The sequence below is a fragment of the Saimiri boliviensis genome, chromosome 1 (genome assembly GCF_048565385.1).
Source record: "Saimiri boliviensis isolate mSaiBol1 chromosome 1, mSaiBol1.pri, whole genome shotgun sequence".
NCBI lineage: Eukaryota > Metazoa > Chordata > Mammalia > Primates > Cebidae > Saimiri > Saimiri boliviensis.
Genome location: NC_133449.1, coordinates 170,393,849 through 170,403,627, shown reverse-complemented (window position 1 = coordinate 170,403,627; position 9,779 = coordinate 170,393,849). Strand labels below are relative to the sequence as shown.

At 43.2% G+C, this 9,779-nt stretch overlaps 1 pseudogene; it reads right to left on the bottom strand.

Annotated features, from left to right (window-relative positions):
* Positions 1-2,853: 2,853 nt before the first annotated feature.
* LOC141580278 (10 kDa heat shock protein, mitochondrial pseudogene) lies at positions 2,854-8,473 on the bottom strand (annotated as a pseudogene).
* Positions 8,474-9,779: the final 1,306 nt, after the last annotated feature.

Below are 9,779 nucleotides of genomic sequence, written 5' to 3'. Positions count from 1 at the left end.
TCCCTACTCCTAACTCCAGTCCCAGGCAATTACTGGTCTGCTTTGTGTCCATAGATTTACCTTTTCTGGTCATTTCACATAAATGGAATCATGTGAGATGACATCTTTTGTGTCTGGCGTTTTTCACTAAGCATAATGTTTTTCAGGTTCGCATAACACACAGTAGTAGTCCATTCCTTTTTACTGCTGTGTAGCATTCCATTTTGTGGACATACGTTTTGTTTATCCAATCAAGAAAGTTTAAATTTTAAGTATGTTATAGAAAAGAAATTAACTATATTAAAATTAAACAAAAAAGGATTTAGTGATGACAGCTAAACTGGATATGTCTGTATGAACTTGAGATCTTAGATCTGATGTCTTTCCCAAGTCTGTTTTCTTGGATGCTCAACAGCACTGTCCTGCTACAACCAGTGCTTATGTATTCAAGTGGGATATATACCCCTGGGTCAGCTTGGGCCTCTGATATCAGGGATCCTTGAATAGGAGCTAATCATATGTTTGGGGGCAGGGATCAGAGTGGGCCTGGAATATTTTGTTACTGGAAATAAGGGTGCTTTCAAAAATGTCTGGAGCTGGTCGGGCACGGTGGCTCATATCTGTAATCCTAACACTTTTGGGAGGCCGAGGCAGGCGTATCACCTGAGGTAAGGAGTTCAAGACCAGCCTAGCCAAGATGGTGAAATGCCATCTCTACTGAAAATACAAAAAATTAGCTGGGTGCAGTGGCATGTGCCTGTAATCCCAGCTACTTGCGAGGCTGAGGCATGAGAATTGCTTGAACCTGGGAGGTGGAGGTTGCAGTGAGCTGAGATCATGCCACTGCACTCCAGCCTGGGCTGCAGAACAAGACTTTGTCTTTAAAAAAAAAAAATCTGGGGCTTGTCCCAGTAAGGCTGGGGATGAAATAAAACAAAACAAAAGTGTCTGAGGCAGTTTTGAGAGGACAAAACAGCCAGTTTAATGGGTTCCCACTGACCATTTTCACAATTTGATCAAAAAGGAAATATTAAATACAGCTGACTGGATCAAGTTGAATTTGTAAAACAGCAAGTTTGAGAAGAAAGGGAAAAGGTAACATTAAGTGCACACAGAGTTGTATTTCAGGAAGAGTTACAGAATGTGTTTAAAGTTTTATTATATTTAGTGAAAAGTGGCAGTGTTAACATCAGTGGGTGCTGCTCTCCTTCCATTAGTCTGTTTATAAAGCAGAGGTGAACACAAGAGCCTGGCCCGCCATTCCCCCGCTGGCCTGCTCTTCTCCCCTTTCCGTCCTTCAGGGCTTGCCTCCAATGTCATTTATCAGATAACTCTTCCCCGACCCTCCAGTATAAAGCTGCAACCCCCAAGTTCGTATCCTTGCCGTGTGCTGTTTTCTCAGAACCTTTTCCCACCAGACATGTATTTTGTTTCCCCCTAAATATAAGCTCCATGGAGGCAGATGTTAAATACTGCTCTGTTCTGCTCCTATAGCAGTGCCTTGGTATCTAGAAGGCACTGGTATTTGTTGAACCATAAGCCTGGTAGTTGTCCCTGAGTAGTGACTGTATACAACCACCAGGGGAAATCATAGCATATTATATAATGGATGAGCCAAATAGCCTACTGAGGAGATCTAACTCGGAAAATCTGATGCTTCTTTCCCGGGAACCAAAATCCTTACTGTGATGAGATGCTAGTGAAACACGTCCATTTCCAGTAAGATACAGTGTGACAGGATTTTGAGTTATGCAGTAATGGGCAGACAAAACAGAACCTAGTCATTTGGACCCCAGGGGAGCCATTACCACCAGCTGGCAGTCATACTACATTAACAATCATACTAGTCCATTTAGTCTCCTCAAAGACTAATTTGTAAGGTCCCAAACCTCTAACCCCTCTACCCCAGCTTTCCTCTCAGCCGATAACCTCAAAAACAAAAGCGATCAGAAAAGAATGTCCATGAGTTCCCACCATCACACACCCACAAGCCAGCCCTGCTCTCACACTCTGCTGTCCTGTTACCTGCTCCTTGGCTGAGCCCTCTGCTTGCACATCAGATCCCGTCCTCTTTTGCCTCCTTGAAGATGTTGCTCTGACAACACTCCCATCTCTCACCTACAGCATCAAACTGTCCTCTCCTGGACCACTCCCATGCCATTCAAGACAAGATTTAAAAACAAAACTCCACCTCATTTGCCCTCTCAGCTACATCCTCATTTCTCTGATCTCCTTGAGAGCAGTTTCTGGAGTTACCCATGCTCTAACTTTAATCTCTCCCTCTTCTATTCTCTTTTCTCCTTCTGGTATGGTACTCCCCCTTCATCCACAAGGTATATGTTCCAGAATCCCCAGTGAATCTGAAATGTGGACAGTACTGAACCCGATAGTTTTTTTCTATATACATGTGCCTATGCTAAAGTTTAATCTATAAACTAGGCACAGTAAGAGATTAGCAGAAATAAAACAGAATTATAAGAATACCACTGTAATAAGTTATGTGAGTGTTGTCTCTCTCCCGCTCTCAAAATTTTATTGTATTGCACTTACCTATTTTTGGACTACAGTTGACCATAGAAAGTGAAACTGTGGGTTGCCGGGCGCGGTGGCTCAAGCCTGTAATCCCAGCACTTTGGGAGGCCGAGGCGGGTGGATCACGAGGTCGAGAGATCAAGACCATCCTGGTCAACATGGTGAAACCCCGTCTCTACTAAAAATACAAAAAACTAGCTGGGCATGGTGGCACGTGCCTGTAATCCCAGCTACTCAGGAGGCTGAGGCAGGAGAATTGCCTGAACCCAGGAGGCGGAGGTTGCGGTGAGCCGAGATCGCGCCATTGCACTCCAGCCTGGGTAATAAGAGCGAAACTCCGTCTCAAAAAAAAAAAAAAAAAAAAAAGAAAGCATTCTTATTATGCAGAGCTATGCTTTTCTTTCTTATTTCCTTCTTTCCTTTCCTTTTGTTTTGAGACAAGCTCTCACTCTGTTGCCCAGGCTGGAGTACAGTGGCATCATCTCAGCTCACTGCAACCTCTGCCTCCCAGGCTCAAGCAATCCTCCCACCTCAGCCTCCTCAGTAGCTGGGATTACAGGTTATGTGCCACCATGCCTGGCTAATTTGTGTGTGTGTGTATTTTGTAGAGACTGGGTTTTGCCATGTTGCCCAGGCTGGTCTCAAACTCCTGGCCTCAAGCAATCGCCTGCCTCAGCCTCCCAAAGTGCTGGGATTCCAAGTGCAAGACACTGCATCCAACCTACACTTTTAAAAATTATCCAACCATTCTTGGATATTCTGTTTTTAAAAAACTTTCCATTCCTTTTTGAAATTTTTCCATTTCAATTTGGGCAGTTTCTATTGACATATCCTCAAGCTCACTGATTCTTTGTGGCAGTGTTCAGTCTTATGAGCCCATCAAAGGTATTCATCTCCGTTTCAATGTTTTATTTCTAGCATTTCTTTTGGATTCTAAGTTTCCATCTCTTGCTTGTATTACCTGACTATTCTGGCATGTTTTTCACTTTTTCTGTTAGAGACCTGGCACATTAATCAGTTATTTTAAATTCCCAGTCTGATAACTCCCAAATCTCTACCATATCTGATGCTTGCTTTGTCTCTTTTTCCCTTTTAGCATGTTTTGTACTTTTTTACTAAAGCCAGACATGATGTATTAGGTAACAAGAACTGAGGTAAACAGGCCTTTAATGTAAGTTGTGTGTTTATCTGGCTAACAGGCTGCATCTAATGTTCGCCGTAGGTGCTAGAGGCTCTGATTTTCCTCAGTGTCCTTGTCTTCCCTGTTGTCTTTGGGTTTCCCTAGAAATTCCTTCTTAAAATAGACTCTGTGTCTTGCAGCTCTCTCTGTTATAATCCACTGTTATCCCGGAGCCCTACTGATGGTATCGTATTGGTGAGGAGAAGCACTGCATACTCTTATGATTAAATCTGTCTTTTCTTTTTTTAGTGGAGCCTTGTTTTTTTCCTCCTATGTGAGACACGAAGGCTAGAGGCAGGTTGAGCCATCCATCTGCCTTTCTCCTAGGCTAGAGAAGGCTCCTGCAAGTAGTTTTCCCTGAGAAAACTGTTCTCTGCCATGGAGAACAGAAGCTCTGGGGCTACTTTCTTCCTGGATGTATTTCAAAATGGTTACTTTCCCCTTCCTGTGTCCAAAGCACAAGGGAATTTTCCTGCCATCTTTACAGAAGAACCCAGTGGGTCTCCTTGAGGTAAAACCCACCGAAATGTGGGGTCCCCTTAGACTAGCTCCTGGTTTTGAATTCTCAAGCTAGTTAGTCCACACTTAGCTCACAGCAATTTGTTTAGATCTCAATTACTGGCTCCAGCAGCTTCTGCCTTAGGTGAGCCGATCTCTATTTCCCTGCTTGTCTTTGCAGTGAAGATTTGCCCTGTGACCTCAATTCTCTGACAGATGTAAGAAAAGCTGTTTATCAGTTTGTTCAGCCTTTTTCCTATTATGAGGACACCCCATTCTTTCTCAAACACATTCCAGATTTGCAACTGCCCTCCAATGAAACAGCACTTGTCAAAGTCCCAGGGACCTCAACACTGACTGCTACTATTGTTACAGCTCACAGTACTTGACCTTTTTGCAGCCTATGACACAGTTGATTACTCCTTCCCTTAAACTTGACTTGGTTTCCAAGACACCACACACAGCTGGTTTTCTTACCTTACTGGCCACTGTCTGTCTTTGCTGGTTCTTCCTCATCTCCTTGACCTCTTAGCATCTGGAGTGACCAATACTCAGTCCTTGGACCTTTCTCTACATATAACTCACTCCCTTAGTAATCTCATCTAGTCTCATGGCTTTAAATACCATTTACATGTTGACTCCCATAGTTCTATCTCTAGCCTGAGTCGTTCCCTTCAACTCTGGACTAGAATATCCTGCTGCCTATCTACCATCTCCCCTGGGATAACTACCAGGCATCTCAGACTTACCTGTCCACAACCAAATTCCTGATATTCAGCCACAAACCTGTGCTACCTACAGGTTTCTCATCTCAACTGCTCAAAAATACCTAGAAATCAACCCTGATGCATTATTTTCTCACATCATACATCAAGCCTATCAACAACTCCTATTAGTTTTACCTTCAGGGTAAGTACAGAATCTAATCAATTCTCGAGATTCTAACTTCTGGCACCCTGGTAAAAGCCAACTGCACTTCTCACCTGAGCTACTGTAAACGGCCTCCTAATTGGTTTGTTTCCACTTTTGCTCACCATTCCCCTAAAACACAAGCCAGACCCTATCACTCCTCTGCTTAATGCCCCCCATCTCAGAGTGGCAGCCAAAGTTCACACAGGCTCTATATAGTCTACAGCACCACCTGCTCATATCCTGTTTCTTACTCTTCCTTGGCTTGCTTCAGCCCTGACTGGCTACCACACTGTTCCTAGAGTCCACTTACATGCTCATATCCCAAGAGCTTTGCCCATGCTCTCTGCCTGGAATTCTCTCCTCCAAGGTGTCCAGAAGGTTCATTTTCACACTGCCCAGCCTTTGTTCAAGTGCTATCTTGATGGAGTCTTCTCTATAAGATTCCAACATTGCCCTGCCTCCCCTAACTCTGTATTTCTTCTCCCCAACTTCTAGGTTTTTTTTTTTTTTTGAGACAAAGGTCTTGCTTTGTCATTCAGGCTAGAGTGCAGTGGGGTGATCAAGGCTCACTGCAGCCTTGACCACCTGAGCTCAAGAAATCCTCCTGCCTTAGCATCCTGAGGGTCATACCACTGCAGCCAGCTAATTTTTAGGTTTTTTTTTTTTTTTTTTTTTTTAAGAGACAGGGTCAGGCCAGGCGCGGTTGCTCAAGCCTGTAATCCCAGCACTTTGGGAGGCCGAGGCGGGTGGATCACAAGGTCAAGAGATCGAGACCATCCTGGTCAACATGGTGAAACCCCGTCTCTACTAAAAATACAAAAAAAAATAGCTGGGCATGGTGGCGCGTGCCTGTAATCCCAGCTACTCAGGAGGCTGAGGCAGGAGAATTGCCTGAACCCAGGAGGCGGAGGTTGCGGTGAGCCGAGATCGCGCCATTGCACTCCAGCCTGGGTAATAAGAGGGAAACTCCGTCTCAAAAAAAAAAAAAAGAGACAGGGTCTTGCTATGTTGCCCAGACTGGTCTCAAAACTCCTGGCTTCAAGTGATCCTCTCACTTCAGCCTCCCAAAGCACTAGGATTACAGGCATGAGCCACTGCGCACGGCCTCATGGCACTTATCTTCTGATGAACCAGATAATTTACTTAGTGTCTCTTTCCTTCTGCCATAATTTAAGTTCCACATGGGCAGGGAGATAGGTCTGTTTTATTTACTGCTACATTCTCACCACCTTGAAAAAGAGTAAGGCCCGTTGCAGGGTATTCCATCAATATTTGCTAAATAAGTTAGTTATTCTAGGCAATACTATAGGTTGCAAAAAGTAGAATGAGACTGAGGGTAAGACCCACAATGCTTTTAAAATTTACGTGTATTTATGTTGAATTAGTGTAAGTTTAGTTGTTTTTCCTTTTTTCGTTTTTATAATGAAGGCAAAAAAAAAAAAAAAAAGAGAGAGATACAAGCAAGGTAAAGAAGTGACTATGCTGACTTTGAACTCAGCAACTTCAGCATCAAATCTCCCTAAGTTTCCAGTGTACACAACCTTTTCCAAAGCATCCTCTGGCTCAGAGAAATGTGGGAATCCTTGGAGGGGTAAATCTTCAGACAACCTGAGAAACTGTACAGTCTACAGTATGGGTGCTGAAAAGTGATTATTACCATCAACATTTGTTAAGAATACCCCTAAAGCTCCCATAGCCAGATTTCTGACCACACTCAGTCTGGACTGATTTTTTTAGTTAAGATAAGGTTTGGGGAGCAGGCTGGCTCCTCTTACCAGCATCAGAGGGGACCAATATTAAAATTCCTTGGTCCTACTTAGGAGTTTCATATACAACTTCATTTCCCTACTTCAGTTGCTGAAGGTAAGCGCCACTATCAGGAATGACACTCTGCTATGTAACAACTGCATGTCAACTGTGGTTCACTATAAAGTATTTAAAAATGTATGATAATACTGCTGTTCCTGCCTTGCTAGTATTGTCAGATACCATTCTGTCTACTAAAGTATAAAACAGACTATAATGAAATATAATGAGAAAAAATTAAATACCAGAAGTTACATCTACTTCAAAAACAAAACAGCATACTCTTACCTGTCTTAACCAGTGACTATATATTTTTTTCATCAGTTATCATTAGTTTATTATAAGAGATATGGAAATTATTTACATGATGAAAGATTTCAGAACTTCAGTGGAATGGGTAGCTTCATGTTGACACCATTTCAATAGACTCATTTCAGTCTGTGTACTTTCCAAGAATGTCACCATCTCTAAATAGGAAATAATCCTTGTCATCTAGAACTACTCTGGTGCCTCCATATTCTGGGAGAAGAACTTTATCTCCAACTTTGACGGTAACTGGTTGAATCTCTCCACCCTTTCCTTTAGAACCCAATCCAACAGTGACTACTGTTGCTTGCAACACTTTTCCTTGAGATTTTTCTGGAAGCATAATGCCTCCTGTGGTTACAGTTTCAGCAGCACTCTTTTCAACCAATACTCAGTCAAAGAGTGGAAGAAACTTTCTAAACGCCTGTCCTACCATGAGTCCCTCCGCCTCAGACTCATACTCTGCTCTGGGGCACCCTGGCGAGGAGACCACCAGTGACTATATTTTTATAGCATGGGAACTTCTGCCACCTGCTGGCAAAGTTAATACTAGGTGGGAGATCCAAACTCCAGTCAAAATTCTGAAATTCCCTTTCAAAGCAGACAGCCACATGAATAACTTTATTATTATCTCCTCTAATTAACTCTCATTACTCTTGACAGAAAAAATAAATACTAAGTACATTAAGAGATTACTAATGTAAATTAGAACTGTCTTGTGGGGAACACTCCCGTGTGAGACCCCTAAAAGGCGTGAGTCTCACTATACGGTGAGTTTGATCCCAAACACAGTTTCCTACTGGAGGCAGTCGAGCGATCCGGAAATATAGGAACTGAAAGATGAATGATCAGTTTCTAGTATCAACCACAATATCGTTTGGGCCTAAAATTATGCGTTGCTGCTAGACCGAGTAACCCCCTACCAGCAACCAGTTCCTGCTTTTAACCTTTTTATGACTTTAAGAATAAGTTTTGGCTGGGCGAGGTGGCTCAAGCCTGTAATCCCAGCACTTTGGGAGGCTGAGGCGGGTGGATCGCGAGGTCAAGAGATCGAGACCATCCTGGTCAACATGGTGAAACCCCGTCTCTACTAAAAATACAAAAAATTAGCTGGACATGGTGGCGCGTGCCTGTAATCCCAGCTGCTCAGGAGGCTGAGGCAGGAGAATTGCCTGAACCCAGGAGGCGGAGTTTGCGGTGAGCCGAGATCGCGCCATTGCACTCCAGCCTGGGTAACAAGAGCGAAACTCCGTCTCAAAAAAAAAAAAAAAAAAAGAATAAGTTTTAACCTTTACTTACCTAACTGCCTTGTACCCTAGATAATGCCACCATAAGGGATGGCTTTGATTCCTGACTCAGAGATTCCTGAATGGGGAAGCTGAGTTAAGTTGAGTCAGGAGTAGACAAAGGAGAATCTGATTAAAAGATATTCTGATGAGCAAAACCAAAAAACCTTTTCACATCTCAGTTCTAAAACAAGGTCAAACCAGAGATACCTGCAGCCAGGAGGAATGATGTTTGGATGTAAACACGCCTTGTGAACAATGTTTGGATATAAACAAGCCTTGTGAACAATGTTTGGATATAAACAAGCTTTGTGAATAATGTTTGGATGCAAACAAACTTTGTGATTGTAGAAAATTTTGTTACTTTTTACAACTATTGATCGCATATCTGACTTCTCTATTGTATAGGCCATGTGAGGCATACATTTACATTCCTCTTACTATGAAGTAAACCAAAGCCAAGAAAATGTATTTATTCCTGGCCTTTGAAAAATAAAATTTGCTGTTTAGGCACAGCCTATCAGCCCTCCAGACGCCTCGCTTTCTCTCTCTGTCTTTATTATTTTTCCAGGCGCTCTCCCTCTTCCAGGTATTGGGAACCTCTTGCAGGTCGAGAGACCCCCGGGCAGACGTGCCTACCCATCCGGACGGTCCACGACACTGTCTACTACTAAAAAAGACGACTTTGGGCAAATGACTTTGGGCCAGACATGGTGGCTCACGCCTCTAATCCTAGCACTTTGGGAGGCCAAAGCGGGTGGATCACTTGAAGTCAGGAGTTCAAAACTAGCCTGGCCAACATGGTGAAACCCCATCTCTACTAAAAATACAAAAAAAAAAAAAAAAAAAAAAAAATTAGCCGGGTGTGGTGGAGGGTACCTGTAATCACAGTTACTCAGGAGGCTGAGGCAGGAGAATCTCTTGAACCTGGGAGACAGAGGTTGCAGTGAGCCAAGATCATGCCATTGCACTTCAGCCTGGGTGACAGAGTGAGACTCTGTCAAAAAAAAAAAAAAAAAAGACTGCTGACAACACCGTAAGTCTGTCTGGGAATATGGCTTCTTCTGATTCTCAGCCTTTCTTACCTTCACCAGCTCCTCCACAGGTCAACAGGAAGGGATACATCTACTCAACAGGCTTTGGGATTTAGCTAAGAGGGCAAGCTAATTCTCACACCAGTGCACAGTCTAATGGGTCCAGCTGACTTCCGGACTTGATCAACTTGCCCAGTGTTTACTGTTTCTCAAGAAGCTGAGCAGAAAAATTACCAGAACAGGTGA